Raw genomic sequence first — 21084 nt, forward strand, 5'->3', positions numbered from 1 at the left:
AGAGAGGCTTGCAAACTCCATTTTCGCCTTCTTCCCCATTCCTCTGGTGATGAGGAACGGAGGGTGGGGATCATTATATCGCTGCTCAGAGGTAACGCTCAGTCCTGGGCCTTTTCGCTGCCGGAGGGGGCACGGCCTCTCCGTTCAGTGGATGAATTATTTTTAGCCCTGGGTCAGATATATGATGATCCGGATCGTATTGCTCTGGCTGAGTCTAGACTACATCTATTATGCCAGGGTAAACAATCCGCAGAAATATACTGCTCAGAATTTCGGAGATGGGCAGTTGATACTGGTTGGAATGATGCTGCACTCCGAAGTCAATTTTGCCATGGTCTTTCAGAGGGATTGAAAGATGCATTTGCCTTTCATGAGAGGCCTATTTCTTTGGACTCTGCTATGTCTCAGGCCGTTCGTATTGACAGGCGTCTTAGAGAGAGAGGAGAGATGTCCTCTTCCTGTCATACGCAGTCCCAGGACAGTGCAGCGGTCCCATTCTGTGCGCAGGGGTCTCAGTCGCCGTCAGCCCCTTCTGAGCAGGAGCCCATGCAGCTGGGGTTGATTGCTTCTGACAATAGAAGATTCAGCTCGCATGGGAGGGTTTGTTTTTGTTGTGGAGGTATAAATCATTTGGCAAATATTTGTCCCTCTAGGAGATTCAGGCAGTTTTCTGGGAGTAATAAAGAAACAAACAGGAAAAAATCTTTTAAAAATGTTCCGTCTGTTACTATTGGCAGGGTTGAGGCGGAAATTGAAGGTTTTCCATTTGCTTGTAGTTCCCGTTTTGTCCTGCCGGCTAGGGTGGCGCTAGAGAGCAAGAACATTTTTTGTGAGATTTTTGTGGATAGTGGAGCAGCGGTCAATCTCATTGATAATCAATTTGCGATAACTCATGGTTTCCAGGTGCGCACTTTGGGAAAGGATATTCCTGTTTTTGCTATCGATTCCGCTCCACTTTCTCAGAAATCATTAAAGGGCATAGTTCACGATATCCGTTTAATTGTGAGTGATGCTCATGTTGAGGATGTGTCATGTTTCGTCCTAAGCGGTTTGCCTACCCCTCTGGTGTTGGGGCTGCCCTGGCTCACTAAGCATAACCCCACCATTGATTGGCAAGCGAGGCAAATAAATGGTTGGAGTGATTTTTGCAGAGAGAATTGCCTCATGACATCTGTTTCTGAGGTTGCTACTAAGACTGTACCATCTTTTCTCTCTGAATTTTCGGATGTCTTCTCTGAGAGTGGAGTTCAGGATTTGCCCCCGCACAGGGAGTACGATTGCCCTATTAATCTCATCCCAGACGCCAAGCTGCCTAAATCTCGTTTATACAATCTTTCCCAACCTGAGAGGATCGCTATGCGTGCTTATATCTCTGAGAGTCTGAGAAAAGGACACATACGACCCTCAAAGTCACCTGTTGCCGCTGGTTTTTTCTTTGTTAAGAAAAAAGATGGTTCTTTAAGACCTTGTCTGGATTTCAGGGAGCTGAACAGTATCACAATTCGTGACCCTTATCCGCTTCCTCTGATCCCGGACCTGTTTAACCAGGTTGTTGGGGCTAAAGTCTTTTCCAAATTAGATCTAAGAGGGGCATACAACCTGGTCAGGGTCAGAGAAGGGGACGAATGGAAGACGGCCTTCAATACCCCTGAGGGCCATTTTGAAAATTTGGTTATGCCTTTTGGTTTGATGAATGCCCCAGCCGTTTTTCAGCATTTCGTGAACAGCATTTTTTATCATTTGATGGGAAAATTTGTATTGGTGTATTTGGATGACATTTTGATTTTTTCTCCCGATTTCAAAACTCATAAGGAACATTTACGTCAGGTCTTGCTCATCCTGCGGGAGAATAAATTATATGCGAAACTGGAAAAATGTGTGTTTGCGGTTCCAGAAATTCAATTTCTGGGGTTTCTTCTCTCCGCTTCTGGTTTTCACATGGACCCCGAGAAGGTCCGCGCTGTGCTTGAGTGGGAGCTTCCTGAGAATCAGAAGGCGCTGATGCGTTTTTTGGGCTTTGCCAATTATTACAGGAAGTTCATTTTGAATTATTCTTCTATTGTTAAACTACTCACTGATATGACCAGAAAGGGGGTAGATTTTTCTTTTTGGTCAGTAGAGGCGCGTTAGGCTTTTTCTGATATCAAGGAGAGTTTTGCTTCCGCTCCCATCTTGGTGCAACCTGATGTTTCTTTACCCTTCATAGTTGAGGTTGATGCTTCTGAGGTGGGTGTGGGGGCGGTCTTGTCTCAGGGTTCCTCTCCTGCCAATTGGCGACCGTGTGCCTTTTTCTCAAGAAAACTCTCCTCCACAGAGAGAAATTACGATGTGGGAGATAGGGAATTGTTGGCCATCAAGTTGGCTTTTGAGGAATGGTGCCATTGGCTAGAGGGAGCCAGACACCCTATTACCGTATTTACTGACCATAAAAATCTGGCCTACTTGGAGTCAGCCAAGCGTCTGAACCCGAGACAGGCCAGATGGTCTTTGTTCTTTTCTAGGTTTAATTTTGTTGTCACGTTCCGCCCTGGAGTTAAGAATGTGAAGGCAGATGCCCTGTCACGTTGTTTTCCAGGAGGCGGGAATTTTGAAGACCCGGGTCCCATTTTGGCTGAAGGTGTGGTGGTCTCTGCTCTTTTTCCTGAATTGGAGGCAGAGGTGTAGGCAGCCCAGCCAGAGGCTCCTGATCTTTGTCCTCCTGGGAGGTTGTTTGTGCCTCTCGCTTTAAGACACAAGATTTTTAAAGAACACCACGATACGGTCCTTGCTGGGCACCCGGGGGTAAGAGCCACACTGGATCTCATCGCTCGGAGATTCTGGTGGCCTGCGCTTCGTAAGTCGGTTGAGGGTTTTGTGGCAGCCTGCGAGACTTGCGCTCGTGCCAAAGTCCCTCATTCACGGCCATCAGGTCCTCTCCTTCCCTTACCCATTCCTTCCCGTCCTTGGACACATCTGTCCATGGACTTCATAACGGACCTGCCTCGTTCCTCGGGGAAGACTGTGATTCTGGTGGTGGTGGACCGTTTTAGCAAAATGGTGCATTTCATCCCTTTTCCTGGTTTGCCCAATGCTAAGACGCTGGCGCAGGCATTTATTGATCACATTGTCAAATTGCACGGTATTCCTTCAGACATAGTCTCTGATAGGGGCACGCAGTTTGTTTCCAGATTCTGGAAGGCTTTCTGTTCTCGCTTGGGGGTTCGGTTGTCATTCTCTTCTGCTTTCCACCCGCAGTCGAATGGCCAGACAGAGCGCGTCAATCAGAATCTGGAGACATATCTGCGCTGTTTTGTGGCGGAGAATCAAGAGGATTGGTGTTCTTTTTTGTCCCTTGCTGAGTTTGCTTTAAATAACCGTCGTCAGGAGTCCTCTGATAAGTCACCATTTTTTGGTGCATATGGGTTTCATCCGCAGTTTGGGACTTTCTCGGGAGAGGGGTCTTCTGGTTTACCTGATGAGGACAGATTCTCCTCGTCTTTGTCATCTATTTGGCAAAAGATTCAGGATAATTTAAAGAGCATGAGTGAGAGATATAAGCGTGTGGCAGATAAGAGACGTGTGCTTGGTCCGGACCTGAATGTTGGTGATCTGGTGTGGTTGTCTACCAAGAATATCAAATTGAAGGTTCCCTCCTGGAAGTTGGGTCCTAGGTTTATTGGGCCTTACAAAATCCTGTCTGTCATCAATCCTGTTGCATACCGTCTTGATCTTCCTCAAACTTGGAAGATCCATAATGTTTTTCATAAGTCCTTATTGAAACCTTATGTTCAACCCATTGTACCCTCGCCTTTGCCTCCTCCTCCGATTATGGTTGATGGGAATCTTGAATTTCAGGTCTCTAGGATTGTGGATTCTCGTCTTGTCCGCGGTTCTCTTCAGTACCTTGTTCATTGGGAGGGGTATTGTCCTGAGGAGAGGATGTGGGTCCCAGTGACGGACTTTAAGGCCTCTCGTCTCATCAGGGCTTTCCATAGGTCCCATCCTGAGAAGGTGGGTTCTGAGTGTCCGGAGTCCACTCGTAGAGGGAGGGGTACTGTCACAACCAGACAGCTGAGAAGCTCTGACAGAGGCCTTTCAGAACCTCCTCCTTGACTTTCTTTGTTGTGGTATTCAGTTCCTCATCTCGTTAGCCTCTCTCAGCTGTCATGTGTTGGACTAATTGCTTCCCTTTAAATTCCTCCCCAGAATGCTTTTCTGGGCGGCTTATACTTCTTCCTGGAGTGTGTGTGCATGCTGATCTTGTTCTCCTGTCTGCTACAAAAGCTAAGTGTTGAACATTTATCTGTTATTTTCTGTTTGCTGGATCCCAGGTGACCCTGACTCCCTCCGTATCTTGTGTAGGGAGCCGGTGGTCGTGTCCCCTCACTATTGTAGGGTGCTCAGGGGTTATATAGTCAAGGTACGTGGATATGCAAACTTCCACCATTCGGATCTTTGCATAGGCTGAGCAGCCAGGGAAAGTGCCAGGTCTTCTGCAGGGGTCTCCCCTTGGTTCCTTAGTTTTTGGATCCAGCGAGTGTCATGGAACCATGAACCAGACGTACAACAGAGATAGGTGGAATAAGAAGGCTTTATTGAAAATCAAGCTGTAGCTAAAGTCCAAACGGATGGCTAAACTGAAGCAGGGTCTTGCGTAGACGGAGGTCAGGAACCAGGAGGGTAGTCAGACGTAGCCAGGATCAGGAACCAACGGGGTAGTCAGACGAAGCCAGGATCGGGAACCAACGGGGTAGTCAGACGAGGCCAGGATCAGGAACCAGAAGCAGCAGCAGTCTTTGAAGCATGTGCACACAGGAGGACCAAGCAAGGAACTGAAGCCACAGACCTTCTATATATATGAGCTAGGCATCCAGCTCCTCCCAGTGGGAAGGAGGAGCCGCAGGGTGGGAGGCTACAAGAAACCCAGAAACCAAGATGGCCGCCAGCACATGTCAAACGAAGGAGAACAGTGAGAAGGTAAGACCTTGACAGTACCTCCCCCTCAAGGGCCCCTCCTCCGCGGAGTAAGGAACGGTTTCAGAGGGAAGCGTGCGTGGAAGGCTCGGAGCAACGCAGGAGCATGGACATCTGTGGAGGGAACCCAGGAACGCTCCTCTGGACCATAACCACGCCAATGGACCAAAAACTGCAACCGACCGCGGACCAGGCGTGAGTCCAGGATATTGCTCACCTCATATTCCTCACGATTGCCCACTTGGACCGGACGGGGCCGAGGAACCGAGGAAGTGAAACGATTACACACCAATGGCTTCAACAGGGAGACATGAAACACGTTGGAGATCCGCATGCCAGGAGGAAGCGCAAGGGCATAGGCTACCGGGTTTACCCTGTGAAGCACTCGGAAGGGACCAACAAAGCGAGGCGCCAGCTTGGGAGTGGGCACTCGAAGGTTGAGGTTGCGGGTGGACAACCATACACGGTCTCCGACCTGGTAGGAAGGAGCGGGCGCTCGTCTGCGATTAGCCTGGAGTCTCTGGCGTTGCGCAGAGACCTCAAGGGACCTCTGGATCTGTACCCAAGAAGTACGTAGGACGGAAAGGTGATCCTCCACAGCCGGAGTATCCTGGGGAGAGAATACCTCCGGTAACACGGCAGGTTGGAACCCATAATTGGCCATGAAGGGAGATGTCCCCGAGGAAGAGTTCACCGCCGTGTTCCTGGCAAACTCAGCCCAAGGCAGGAGGTCAACCCAATTGTCTTGGTGATCGGAGACATAGCAACGAAGGAATTGCTCCAAGGCCTGATTGGATCGTTCTGCGGCCCCATTGGACTGAGGGTGGTAGGCCGAGGAGAAAGAGAGATGAATCCCCAACTGGGAGCAAAAGGCGCGCCAGAACCTGGACACAAACTGACTCCCCCGATCCGACACAATCTCCTTGGGCAACCCGTGCAACCGGAAGACCTCCCTGGCAAAAATCGAGGCCAACTCTTGTGCAGAGGGTAACTTCTTGAGAGGAACACAGTGGCACATTTTGGAAAACCGATCCACAATCATGAGAATGACCGTATGGCCTCGGGATGCAGGAAGGTCCACAATGAAATCCATCCCCAGGTGTGACCATGGACGCTCCCCGGTGGCTATGGGTTGCAAAAGGCCCAACGGAAGGTGCCGAGGGGACTTACTCTGGGCACAAACGGAGCATGCCGCTACATATGCGGCGATGTCGGAACGTAGAGAAGGCCACCAGAACAGACGTGAAACCGCCCAGGACAGCTGATTCTTTCCAGGGTGCCCCGCGGCCTTGGAGTTATGGTAGGTTCGCAACAACCGAGTGCGCAACTCCTCAGGCACAAAACATCTGCCGTTGGGTCTCCCAGAGGGAGCACCAGATTGAGCCGCCAAAATCTGCTCACCCAGAGGAGAGGTCAGGCTGGTGCGAATAGCAGCCAGGATCTGATTCGGGGGTATGACCGTAGTCGGAATCGACTCCTCCCCGGACAGCTCGGAGTACTGCCGTGATAAGGCATCCGCTCTGATGTTCTTGGAGCCGGGTAGGTAGGAGACCACGTAATTAAAACGTGACAAGAACAGAGCCCATCTGGCCTGACGTGGTGTCAATCTCTTGGCCTCAGAGAGGTAGGTCAGATTCTTGTGGTCCGTCAGGATGAGAACCGGAACCACCGAGCCCTCGAGCAAGTGCCTCCATTCTTTAAGGGCCTGCACGATGGCCAATAACTCCCTGTCACCAATCTGATAGTTGCACTCCGCGGAAGACAGTTTCCGGGAGTAAAACCCACAAGGAAGCAGAGGACCCTCTGGTGTTCTACGCTGAGACAGGAGGGCGCCTACTCCCGTCTCAGACGCGTCCACCTCGAGGACAAAAGGCAACCCAGGGTTGGGATGCGACAGAATCGGAGCCGACACAAAGGCGGACTTTAGAGCCTCAAAAGCTCGGATGGCCTCGAGCGGCCAGACCTGAGGATTACTGCCCTTCCTGGTCAGATCCGTGAGAGGCTTGGCTAGCATGGAAAAGTCCCTGATGAACTTCCGATAATAATTGGCGAAGCCCAAAAAGCGCTGCAGGGCACGAAGCCCACTGGGCTGGGGCCACTGTAAGACAGCCGAAACCTTCTCAGGATCCATGGAGAACCCCTCAGCGGAAATGATGTAACCTAAGAAGGTTACCTGGGATCGGTGAAATTCGCATTTCTCAAGCTTACCGAACAGCTTGTTCTCTCGTAAGCGTTGCAACACTCGTCTGACATCCAGAATGTGGGCCTCCATGGATGCAGAATATACCAAGATGTCATCCAAATAGACCACCACACACTGCTGCAACAGGTCACGGAAAACATCGTTGATGAATTCCTGGAAGACTGCGGGCGCATTGCACAACCCAAAGGGCATAACCAAGGATTCATAATGACCGGTCCTGGTGTTAAACGCGGTCTTCCACTCATCGCCCGCCTTGATCCTTACCAGGTTATATGCCGCCCTCAGGTCGAGTTTGGTAAAGACCGTGGCCCCTTTGAGGCGATCGAACAGCTCGGAAATCAAGGGTATCGGGTAAGCGTTCTTGATCGTGATGCGATTGAGACCCCTGTAGTCGATGCAAGGCCTCAACTCACCGCCCTTCTTTTTCACAAAGAAAAATCCAGCCCCTGCCGGGGACGAGGATTTGCGAATGTGTCCGCGTGAAAGCGCCTCCCTCACGTACTCCTCCATGGCCTCATTCTCCGCTACCGACAGTGGATAGACTTTGCCACGAGGAGGAACGGCACCAGATTGTAACTCTATGGCACAATCGTATGGGCGGTGCGGAGGTAGGGCAACCGCACGCACCTTATCGAATACATCCCGGTACTCCTCGTATTCAGGAGGCAACAGAGAGTCCGAGGAAGTACACAGCAACTTGACAGGCCCATGGATGCAACTAGCCCCACACTGCGGTGACCACGAGAGGATCTCGGCCGATCTCCAATCGAAAGTCGGATTATGCTTCTGGAGCCAGGGGTACCCCAAGACCACCGAGTAGTGTGGAGACGAAATAACCTGGAGACAGACCGACTCTCTGTGAACGGCACCAATGGCCATCCCCACTGGAAGGGTCTCCTGAGTCACGTGTGGTGGCAGAAGGGGTCTGCCGTCTATCGCCTCAAGAGCCAGTGGGGAACCTCGAGGCTGCAGAGGAATGGAATTGGCGGCGGCGAACACACTATCAATGAACAAGCCACCAGCACCAGAGTCCACCAACGCCTGGGTCGTCACCGAGCCCCCGACCCAGGAGAGGACAACAGTAATCAGTGGTTTGTCAACACGGGAAACCGGGGACGAGGAGACTCCACCCAAGATCTGCCCCCGACAGGATCTCAGGTGCGAGCGTTTCCCGGACGGTTCGGGCATGCCAACCGAAAATGCCCACCGAGACCACAGTACATGCATCGGCCCTCGCGTCTCCGGAGTACCCTCTCCCCCTCGGACAGGCGAGCAACCCCCAGCTGCATGGGTTGACCCCCAGACCAGTCATCCCCAGGAGGCGTGGGAGGAGAGGGAGGCACGGGTGGGACAGCAAACGTAGGCGCCAATCTGTTAGAAGGCCTCCGCAGGCTCTCCTTAAAGGAAGGTCTCTCCCTGAGTCTGGTGTCAATCAAAATCAGGAAAGAAATAAGGGACTCGAGCTCCACTGGTAGGTCCTTGGCTGCAATCTCATCCTTCAAGGCATCCGAGAGACCATGAGAGAAAGCAGCGACCAGAGCCTCATTATTCCAGCCCACCTCTGCTGCCAGGGTACGAAACTCAATGGCGTATTCAGCTACGGATCGTGAACCCTGTCTGATGGACATAAGGAGCTTCGCAGCAGAGGCAGCACGAGCCGGCACATCGAATACCTTCCGAAGAGAAGCAACAAAACCGGAAAACTCGGCAACCACCGGATTGTTGTTCTCCCATAAAGGGCTGGCCCAGGCCAAGGCCTTGTCCGAGAGCAGCGAGATCAAGAAGCCCACCTTTGATCTCTCAGTAGGAAAAGCATGTGGCAGCAACTCGAAATAAATGGCCACCTGGTTAAGGAAACCTCGGCACTGAGTTGGCTCTCCCCCAAAGCGCTGTGGAAGGGGGGCAGAACCGGTCATACCCCGAAACACCGCAGGTGCAGCAACAGGTGTCGGGGTAGACTCTGGCGCAACAACCGGAGCGGCAGTAGGAGCGGGCCCAGGAGCGACAACCAACCCATCGGCAACGGAAGCTAAATGAGCCGTGCGTTCAAGCAGGGTTTGTAACGCCACAGCGAACCGACCCAACAGGTGATCCTGCTGATCAAGTCTGGCAACCAGCGTAGGTAGCGAGGATGGCCCTGTACCGTCAGAATTCATGGCTTGGTCCTAATGTCATGGAACCATGAACCAGACGTACAACAGAGATAGGTGGAATAAGAAGGCTTTATTGAAAATCAAGCCGTAGCTAAAGTCCAAACGGATGGCTAAACTGAAGCAGGGTCTTGCGTAGACGGAGGTCAGGAACCAGGAGGGTAGTCAGACGTAGCCAGGATCAGGAACCAACAGGGTAGTCAGACGAAGCCAGGATCGGGAACCAACGGGGTAGTCAGACGAGGCCAGGATCAGGAACCAGAAGCAGCAGCAGTCTTTGAAGCATGTGCACACAGGAGGACCAAGCAAGGAACTGAAGCCACAGACCTTCTATATATATGAGCTAGGCATCCAGCTCCTCCCAGTGGGAAGGAGGAGCCGCAGGGTGGGAGGCTACAAGAAACCCAGAAACCAAGATGGCCGCCAGCACATGTCAAACGAAGGAGAACAGTGAGAAGGTAAGACCATGACAGCGAGTCATTTATGCATGTTGCTTTGCCTTGTTTCCTGTACACCGTCCGTGACAAGATGAATATAAGTATACGGGCATGCGCTTTAAGCAGAGGCAATCTATCGTCAATAGGCAGAGTCTGTAAGCAAGCGCAGACACAGCAGGGTATCAAGTGGGAAGATAAGTCCTAATGCATACGTAGATACCGCTCAGTGCTCAGTTTAAGCTAAGTCCACATACATGCCCAGCTAAATAAAAATGTGCCCTTATTCATTAAAGGTCTAGCGCAAGCGCAATATTGAATTCACCTTAGGATAAGTATAAGAACCTTCGCATGCGCAGAAAAGATAAAAGTGCGGACCCGCATCTAAGTTGTAGCGCCTGAGCAGAAGATAGGAAACGGTGATAGGAGCACAGATGAAAATAGGAGTGGCCAAAACTTGTATCAAGTAAAGGAACTAATTCCTAATAGGTTAGAAGATACAATACCGCAATAAGGAAGCTACGAATTGGCCCAAAGGGGTAGTGACATCCCAATAGGGAGGTTTTAAATTTGTCTCTTGCTCTCTCCCTTAATAGCAGTCTGCCCGCAATCCCTGAAGACGCCAATGAGTTGGTGAAACATGTTGGGAGGCAGTTTGTGAAGTGTTTTAAGCAGCGCGTGCAACAATGACCTGGTTACATTCCAATAATAGTGTAATCTAGAAGAGCTCTAGACAATAGAATATAGTTATACTGCATAGAGTATAGCTCTCCTGGTCACTACTATACCGAAAAAGAATAGTGCTAGAACCCTCTATAGGACAACCAGTAGACATCACGGTGGCACAGCTGATGTCTACTGGTTGTCTACACAGTTTTAAATTACTTAAGCTAGAGCTAGGGTTTAATACAATAAATAAATGTTACGTTTTACAATGATATATTAGTAGCACATGTAGTCAAGGGACAATTATTGGACCTCCGGACCATTTGTAAATATCTATGCCCAACCATATCTCATCTTACATCAGGCTACTATTGACCCAACAGACACTAGAGCCTCCTTTCATTTTTACGGTTTTCCCCAATAAAGTTATCCTTTGGCTCCAATATTGTAATAATTATTTGTTAATTATATTTGCCATCATTACATTCACATATAGAAAGTTTCATTCGATTCCAACAACTCTTTCCTGGCGTGTTTTTTGGCAATGAGTGTATATACAGTGTTTATACTATTTCATGCTGTACAACCTACATTTTTGTTCCCATTTTAGTTTCAGACCATTTCCAGCAGCATTATTAACATTATTATGAACACTATAAGAGAGATGTAGAAGGTCCACGCAAAGATTTAATATAAAACAGATATTTTCCTCTGGTAAAATGTAATTTTTGTGTGTAAATCTCCATGTATTAAAACCATATATTTGCTATTCTTTTTTGTTGTGGCATGGTATAAACTGGAGAGAGGGTAAAATTGCGCACATTTAATCTGTGGGACTTGACACCCTGTTATGAGTCATATTTTTTCGGTGCATAGGAATATGAAGAATGTGATGTGGTGATATGGAAAAATTCATATGACAAAGAAATGCTTACTTCAATATAGATTTGATGCATACACCTGGTCTGGTTTGTTTGTCACATAATATTGCAGTGTATACTGTATATCTTGGATTTTTTACTCTTCACTGTCACTATGACAAAATCGTACATAAAAAGAATATCATCACTTTTTGAAATACAGCTGTAAAGTGCTGCAATAAAAACTGAATTGAGCAAGTCCAAGCATTCAGTAATGCTGCTAGTCATCTGGTTTGGGAATGAAATTGCTAATACTTTTTTAATGTCCATATTGGACGTCACTTGGGAAGGGATTTCTCTGAGAATTGCTTTGCAGCTATTGCTATGGTTGGCTTGATTTGTCAGTGTATTATATGAACAGCCATTTATTTATATTGCTGTTATGTAACGCTATATTTTTTTAACCAGTTAGCAGCATCCTTTTCCCAAAAAAATCTGCTATTTAATGGAGGTCTAATAGAATATCTAGGACGGCTCTCTCTCTAGTTGGAGATGGCAAGGTGCTCCAAACAGATGACGCACTCTATTCACCAAAATCAAATAGTACCAAAAGGAGTGAATGGGCACTCTTATAGATGGACTCACATAGACTCAATATATAATATATCACTATAATATATTTATTAAATAGGTGATAATTATATTATACACACGATAGAGATGAGGGGTGGCACAGCCACACAAACAATTCGCACTGACAGCCACAAACTGGAAATATATGAAATGTATAAAAAAAAAATATATATATATATATATACATATGAATAGCTATAAAAAAAAAAATGTTGTTGTAAAAAATGTCCAGACCAATATCTCCAGGAAGAATTGCGTAAGAAAAAGGGGGATTATGTTTAAAATAAATTAAATAAGTCAATATCAGAATAATACGTTGTAGGCATCAACTGTAAAAAATAGCTGTCTGAAATGCAGGATCTAGGATTAGAGCAAAATTCATTCCAATCTCAAACAGATATAATCCAATATATCATAGAAGTAGTATCATGAACAAGTATCTTTGTGGCAACAATACAAATATATAAAAAATTTATAAAAATGGAAAAACGGAAATAATTATTGTAGGTAGCAAAAATCTATAGATGAATAAATAAGTGAGTATATCAAATCCCAACCATTAGGGGGTAGAGTGAATGTAAAATAGTAATCCAAAAATATTGCAGAGGTGTACCACAAATGTGATATTCCTCTAAAAGTACAAACGTGCTCAAGGAAAAAATAGTCACAGTGCCATTATGAACATGTTGCCCAATCTATGGAAATTCTCCGCAGTGGTGATATCAGAGTTGTTTTCCCTCGAGAATGTGGTTGATAATTGCTGTTTAATATTTGTATACAATGTTCATATACAATGTTGCAGTTTGGAGCTTGGATTTGGCATGCTCAAAGTGGGTCAGTGATACATAATGCAGTTTGCTTACCTCTAACTTTTTTGTCTATAGCGATCTTCAATAGCAGGCTTCAATATTACCTCACTGCAGACAATGTAGTCTATTCTAGTTGGTATGTTGAGCTCTGCTGTATGATCTAGTTCTTCTTTTGATGAGCTCAAGGACGGCTTGTAGTATGGCTCCCAATAGATCTTTGGCGTCCCTCGTGTTTCCGATCCTGCCCGTGCCGGTAATGGAGCTTGATTGGTTTCCTTCTGCTTCCTGTGGTACACCAATCCCTGCCGTATTTTCTGGTCTCTTTTTACTTGTAAGCGCTTACTTTAACATCAGCTGGAAAGACGATGCTGGATATCCAAATACTGGTTTTTAGTTGTCCCAGATCAAATATATCTTATATTATACACCACACATCTTTCAAAGACTATACCAGCGCTGGCCAACCTTGCATACACAAAGAGCCCCAAAAAAAAAGTATGACTACCAGGAGCCACAGGCTATACATTTACACACAGTTACCGTATTTTTCGCCCTACAAGATGCACCAAGCTTTTAACAAAGTAAAATAAGATTAAAAAAATATATTTTTCATCTGATCTGAGGTCTGCTAAAAATATTTTTTCTTATTTTTCATTAGCAGAGAAAAAAATACAAAATATATTTTTCATCAGACTTCAGATCAGACTCCTAAATCAGATCCCCAATCCTTATCTGACCTACAATAAGATCACCAAACCTCATCAGACTTCCAAATCACACCTCCAATGCTTGGATCAGACAACACAAATCAGACTCCCAGTGTCAGACCCTCAGTGCTCAGATCTCCCCCACATGCTCAGATCTGACCAACCCATGCTCAAACAATACCCCCATGCTCAAATCTGAAACCTCATTCTCAGATCAGACCCCCCATTTTCCAGATCAGGACAGCCCCTCCCCCCTATGCTCAGATCAGACCCCCCATGCTCAGTTCTATCATTTAAAAAAATCTCTTCCCTCTCCTGATCAGGCACTGGGCTCCTGCTAGGTCAGGCACCTGTTACTCTGCAGGTCTGACACGCTCTCCACTGTGACCTGATGAGCGCAATATCAGGTCATACTGTGTGTCTCCACGTACTACTTTCTTACACTGTGTGCATCGGGATGTAGTGGAGAGTGAGCTGGAGCTGCAAAGTAGTAACAGTGCCCGATCAGGAAAAGAGATCTGAGCATGGGGTGGAGAGTGAGCCGGCCTGACTGCTTCCTGGCTTCACAGCTAGAGCCTCACTTGAAGAAGCAAAGAGCCGCATGTGGCTCAAGAGCCACAGGTTGGCCACCCCTGGACTATACTGTCTCCTTCCTCAGTGGCTATATTTGATCTGTCTTGGCGAACCGGCTCTTATATAGCTGTCTTCTTAACAGGCTCTATGGCAAATCTGGAATGGATCCAGTAAATAGGGCTCTTGTTGGGATGCGATTCCATTGCATTATGGATGCATTTTTTGGGGGACTGATGCGTTTTTTTACAGACAAGCATCTTTAGTTCTTGTAGAAAGCTGTCTATAAATTATTTTGGACCAAACTCATTGCATTCTTGTTTCATATGGACAGTTCTTAGGGAAAAAAATAAATAAAATATATATATATATATATATATATATACCAAAAAGAGGGTCCCAGCAGCACAAGACCAGAAATACAGGTGCAGGTCCTCTCAGCCGCAGGCTCAGACGGCTATAGGTAAGTAAATATCCAAAGGAAGAGGCAGCACTCCAAGTAAAGTGAAAATGGTGGATCTTTTATTCCCCTCTACAACGTTTCAACCGTCTCAATGCGGTCTTTCTCAAGCATACCTCAAGGTGTCATACAAGGGTATATACCCACAATACATAGCAAACAATTAGAGTGACAAATATTCAATACAAAGTATAATAAAATCTATAGTGCAATATACAATAAATATAACTGACGTGATTTATAAAACATGATAATTTACATAGCATGATGATCTCCACAGTACAATACAATGTGCACAAACACAGTAATCATAGTGACAGCATAAACTGTGAATTAATTACTGACATGCATTTCATCAACACACTAGCCTATCACCTGTGTGTATATAAAAAAATGTGATTAAATCAATAAGGTTAAAAACAACTCACACCGCAGTGCATGAGCAGGGGCGCCAAAATCCGCGTCCTCACAGTCGAACCACGCATGCCCGCAGTCCCTGCCGCGTCATAGGAGCGACATCCTCAGAGAAGAAGCCAAGCGCCATCACCATGGAGATGTGGGAACCACATGACCAGGGCGCCCGTCACATGACCAAACAAGAGGAATCGCCGAGTCCCGCCCCACGACGCGGGCCCGCGTCACCCGGCCAGCCACGCCCATCATAGCGGCGTCACTGCCATGGCAACAACAAGCCCAGCAGCGTGCTCAGTGGCTCGCCACAGTCTCGCAACAGACATAGGGCAGGCGCGGGCTAACAAAGATCGGCGGGGGGAGAGAAACATCGGGCACAGCAGTACAGAAGTAAAATAGCAGACAGGTGAGGGCCAATGAGCACCTCACCTTGTCACCATATACCTTTAGAGACAGGAGTGAACGTGGTACAGAGTATGTCGGCACCTTAGGTAACACCTACATGACCTGTGCCATACTCATGCTGTAAGACAATGGGACGGGGGCCAGAGGGTCACGCCGTTCTCACGGCCATCACCCCAGGTCCATAACGGGCATGGGATCAGAGGCACGTCCATGCCAACGCGCCCAAACCCAGAAACCGTCCCTTAGGTCTATAAAATAGATAAAAAGAAAACCACCACTCAAAGCAAACAGTGTAATTACAGTTGACCCACTTGGTATCTAATATAAGCAATATAAATGCGCGCCCCAAGGATCTCCCCCAACGCCATAATTTCAACACAGAGACGCAGAAGAGGACGCCCACTGTCCATGAACAACGACAGTGGAGTAACAATAATCTGGAGAAAGAAAGAAAAATATGTATAAGAAATAGAACAGAAAAAACTGTACATCTATAAAAAAACTAATTGGTTCCATGGTTGATGACACCAGTAAACATTCACATACACCAGGGCATGGCAGGTAGAGGATCCAGAGAGAATAGCGAGGAGCCCCACCCTATAATACACTCCACTTGAAGTCAACGTTGAGACCATGAGGTCTCAGGGTGTTGAGGCGATGGATCCATCTCAGCTCCCTCTGTTTGAGGGCCAATGTCCTATCTCCTCCCCTTCTAGACAGTGTGATCTGGTCCACTAACATGAATTTTAAATCCCTCTCCTTATCATTGGCTTCCACAAAGTGTTTAGGAACGGGCAGATCTTTTCTTTTTTGTCTAATTGAGAACCGATGATTATTCAAACGTGTCTTCATGTCACAAGTGGTCTCCCCAACATATAAGAGATCTTGTCATGCCCCTCAAAAGTGATCTTTATAGCGCTGCAGCGATTTTACGGTGTTTTTGCAGTGATCAGGAAAAAAAAATTCTGGCACTGCGGTGGGGTGAACGCAAGTGTGCGCACATGATCAGGCCTGATCGGGCGAGCACTGCGTTTTTTTGTAGAGCCTATAGAACATGTCATATTCTTGTCCGCAATTGCGGACAAGAAAAAGCATTTTCTATATAGTTCTGGCAATGTGCGGATCCGCAAAATGCGGAAAGCACATTGCCGGTGTCCGTGTTTTGCAGATCCGTGGTGTCCGGACATCTGAATGGAGACTTACAGGGGGGTGATCAATGACAGGGGGGTGATCAGGGGTTAATAAGGGGTTAATAAGTGACAGGGGGGGTGTAGTGTGGTGCTTGGTGCTACTTATTACAGAGCTGCCTGTGTCCTCTGGTGGTCGATCCAAGCAAAAGGGACCACCAGAGGACCAGCTAGCAGGTATATCAGATGATGTTAACAAAACTGCGTCTGATATACCTTTCAAGGGTTAAAAAAATCGCATCTACAGCCTGCCAGCGAATGATCTCCGCTGGCAGGCTGTAGATGCACTCGTTTACCTCCGGTTCCTGTGAACGCGCGCTCCTGTGTGCGTGCGTTCACAGGAAATCGCGCCTCTCGCGAGATGACGCGCCGGCGCATCTAGGAGGAACAACAGGGCCACCGCCAGGACGCAATCATGCGTGCGGCGGTCCTGGGATGGTTAAACAAAGTTTCCTCACAAACTTCTCTACCCCCACATACGTATCAAACTTATTCAACTTTAGTGTCGGTGCAAATTTCAGGCCCTTGTTCAGTAATTTTATCTGTGCATCAGTCAAAATCACTGAGCTTAGATTTACTATAACTTCCTGATTTTCTGTATTTATCTGTGACTGTTGTGAGCTCCTCTTTTTTCTCTGACTTCTTCGTGTCTTTCTTTTGGGCCTCTCTTGTGTTCGTTGTGTTGTTGTCTTTGTGTTCACTCTCTCGAGTATTTGGGTGCAGAGTAATGTCTGTTGTTCTGTGGCAGCCAATCCCTCTGTTGCAATTCGTGATTTTCTATTTGGTAATTGAATCTGTTCCTCAGATTGTATGTGTGTGTCGGTGGTGATTGTTGGTGTTGTAAGTGTGTCATTATTGGTGACTGTGACCTGCGTCTGCTCCTTGTGTTGTCAAGTGTCAATGGTGTTTGTTGATATTGAGGGTGTGTTTCGATTGGTGTCACTGATTATGTATCACTGACCCACTTTGAGCATGCCAAATCCAAGCTCCAAACTGCAACATTGTATACAAATATTAAACAGCAATTATCAACCACATTCTCGAGGGAAAACTACTCTGATATTACTACTGCGGAGAATTACCATAGATTGGAAAACATATTCATATTGGCACTGTGATTTTTTTTTCCTTGAGCACGTTTGTACTTTTAGAGGAATATCAAATTTTTGGTACACCTCTGCAATATTTTTTTGATTACTATTTTACATTCAATCTACCCCCTACTGGTTGGGATTTGATATACTCACTTATTTATTCATCTATTGATTTTTGCTACCTACATTGATTATTTCCATTTTTCCATTTTTTTTATTTTTTATATTTGTACACTATTCTGGACATATTGTTGCCACAAAGATACTTGTTCATGATACTACTTCTATGATCTATTGGATTATATCTGTTTGAGATTGGAATGAATTTTGCTCTAATCCTAGATCCTGCATTTCAGACAGCTATTTTTTACAGTTGATGCCTACAACGTATTATTCTGCTACTATTGACTTATTTAATTTATTTTAAACATAATCCCTCTTTTTCTTACGCAATTCTTCCTGGAGATATTGGTCCGAACATTTTTTACAACTACATTTTTTTTTTATATCTATTCATGTATATTGATTTATATATATATATGTTTATACATTTCATATATTTCCAGTTATAATATAATTATCACCTATTTAATAAATATATTATAGTGAAATATTATATATTGAGTCTATGTGAGTCCATCAATAAGAGTGCCCATTCACTCCTTTTGGTACTATTTAATTGAGGTCACCCATAAGGAGTTGCCTGTGAAATATTATATATTGAGTCTATGTGAGTCCATCTATAAGAGTGCCCATTCACTCCTTTTGGTACTATTTAATGGAGGTCACCCATAAGGAGTTGCCTGTAGAGAATCCTTTAGTGTAAGACTACATGTAGCCTAAATGCTGTGGATATTCTGCAACTGAATTGTAACCATAAATCTGCAGTATTTACAGTAGCAGAAAAGTGGATGAGATTTTTAAAATCTCATCCATGCCCTGTGTAAAGTTTTCACAATGAAATACGCATATACAGTTACTTGACATGTGGTACAGATTTTAAATCTGCAGCATGTCATTTTACATTGTGTACTTTACGGATTTTGAAAGTCCACAGTGGACCTACCATGTGTTGCTGAACCCTTAAAGTGTAACTGCCATTCTATTTTTATTTTTGTAATGTATAGGGACAACGACACTGACCATTTTTGCAATATACTTTAATTACTGAAATCATACATTTCTATTAGAAAAATATCTCTAAAATGGCCCATTTTGAGCCTTAGCAACACTCCTCTGTCTTCTGTTTAAATAACACAGATAGTGTATCTCCACTGTTATGTAAACAGAAGGCAGAGGACCGTTGCTAAGGCTCAAAATGGGCCACTTTAGAGATATTTTTCAAATAGAAATGTATGATTTCAGTAATTAAAGTATATTACAAAAATGGTCATCACTGCCCCTACACATTACAAAAATAAAATAGAATGGCAGTTACACTTTAAGGGGGTTGTCCATCCTCTAGAGGTCTTTAGGCAGGCACCCCTTGTGGCCAGACCTATGGAGGGAAGCAAATATCCATTCCTGTAGGAGAGATAAAATGTCAGTGTCATACATTGCAGCTAATTCCAAAGAGGGTCTTGCTGCAGAGATAATGCACTAATGGCTGATGTAGGGCAACAAGAGATGAACGCACAGTATCAAAGAAAAAATGAAAAGTTTAAATATATGTAGCCAAGTCCTGTAGGTAAAAAAAAATGTTTTTGTTTTTTGAGAATAACACTTTTTTATGAAAACTTTTTGTATGGTTGACCATAGCTGTCAGGGACAGTTTTAATAACTAATAACATTTAGTGAAACTGTATTTCAATAATCAGCTCACATGTGTAGAAAGTAATTCAAAATGTTATTTGGATAAACCTACTTCAAAAGGGGTTATTTATCTTCTGGTGGGTGTTTCGACAGATCACCTTGAGCCCCGCAGCTGGGTTCTGGCTCCTTTTCCCCTTGCCTCTGCTGCCTGCCTCTGAGTCCTGACTCCTTTGCTCCTTGTCTTCAGTGGCATCAAACTGGATGTTGACAATGGGGGACCTGAATGCTGGAGCAGCGGTGGAGGAGTGAACGAGCCAGGACCTAGTGGTGGGGCACAAGGCCCTGGCTCGTCCATCAGAAGATGCCTTCAAAGTAGTTTTCTGGGAATAACATTTTGCATTACTTTATACACAAATTAGCTGATTTATTGAAATACAGTTGCTACTGCATATACAGTTATTAAAACTGTCCCTAACAGCTGCAGTGGACAAGCCAAAAATGTCTATGATAGTAGTAATAGTAGTAGAGGCAGATGCTTTGCGTTAATATTGGTGGCAATAGGGGATTAGCAGTGGCAGCAGCAGCCATATGATACATGTTGGCAGGCAGCAGAATGATGGAGGCAGCAGTAGGCTAGCAGCCTTACAAAAGATGATGGTTGGCAGGCCACAGCAGTGGCATGATGGTGGCAGTGACATGATGGAGACAGCAGCAACAGCCGCACAGAACATGATGGTAGGCAGGTTGCGGCAGTGGCATGATGGAGGCGGCAGCAGCTGTACAGAACATGATTGTTGGCATGTTGCAGTAGTGGTATGATGGTGGTGGTGGTATGATGGAGGCATCAGCCATACAGAACACGATGGTTGGCAGGTCGCAGCAGTGGTGTAATGGTGGTGGTAGCATGATGGAGGCGACCGCAGCAGAAGCCATACAGAACATGATGGTTGGCAGGTCGCAGCAGTGGAATGATGGAGGCAGCAGCAGTTGTAGCTGTACAGAGAAAGATGGGTGGCAAGCCACAGCAGTGGTAAGATGGTGGCAGTGGCATGATGGAGGCAGGCAGCAATAGTGGCAAAATGGCCAGATCTATTCATCGGCCTCAGCCAGAGAAGTATGAAAATTCTCTCAAATCCAGACTTGGTAATTATAGCCTTTCCCTTCACAGTCCCTGGCAGTAGAATACAGCTTGATGGATTTATGTCTGTCCCTGACTCGCTTAGATCATTTTCCTGGCAGACACTGTAACACAACACCATCCTCATTCAAAGCCCAGCACAAAATGACGTTCTGCTCATTCTTCTAGGGCACCTCCATGCCTGCTGCAGCATTGATTGGCTCATCCAGGCTGTCTGTCGGCCTGGGAGCCATCAGGGCAGCCCCCCCCCCCCCCACTTCCTTTAAGGGCCATTTGAGAACGCTTCTTCCTCCCTAGTGCTTTTTTCCTGTTGACATGCACTAAAATGGTGCTACTAACCATTTTAGTGGATTCATCCAAAACAAACCTAAAAATATTCGGGTTTGTCTGCCATCTGAAAAATATTGTTCGCTCATCCTTACTACTTGCCATACATTTTAACTTGTTTATTTTTCTATGATACTGTGCATTTATCTCTCTGTGCCCTACATCAGCCATTAGTCTAGTATCCTTGCAGCAAGACCCTCTTTGGAATTAGCTGCAATTTATGACATTGACATTTTATCTCTCCTAAAGGAATGATTATCTGCTTTGGCAGTAGACAAATTACTCTTTGTATAGTCTTCTTATACTGCCTTCAAAGTTTTCTCAC

Source organism: Bufo gargarizans, chromosome 2 (genome assembly GCF_014858855.1).
Source record: "Bufo gargarizans isolate SCDJY-AF-19 chromosome 2, ASM1485885v1, whole genome shotgun sequence".
Taxonomy (NCBI): Eukaryota; Metazoa; Chordata; class Amphibia; order Anura; family Bufonidae; genus Bufo; species Bufo gargarizans.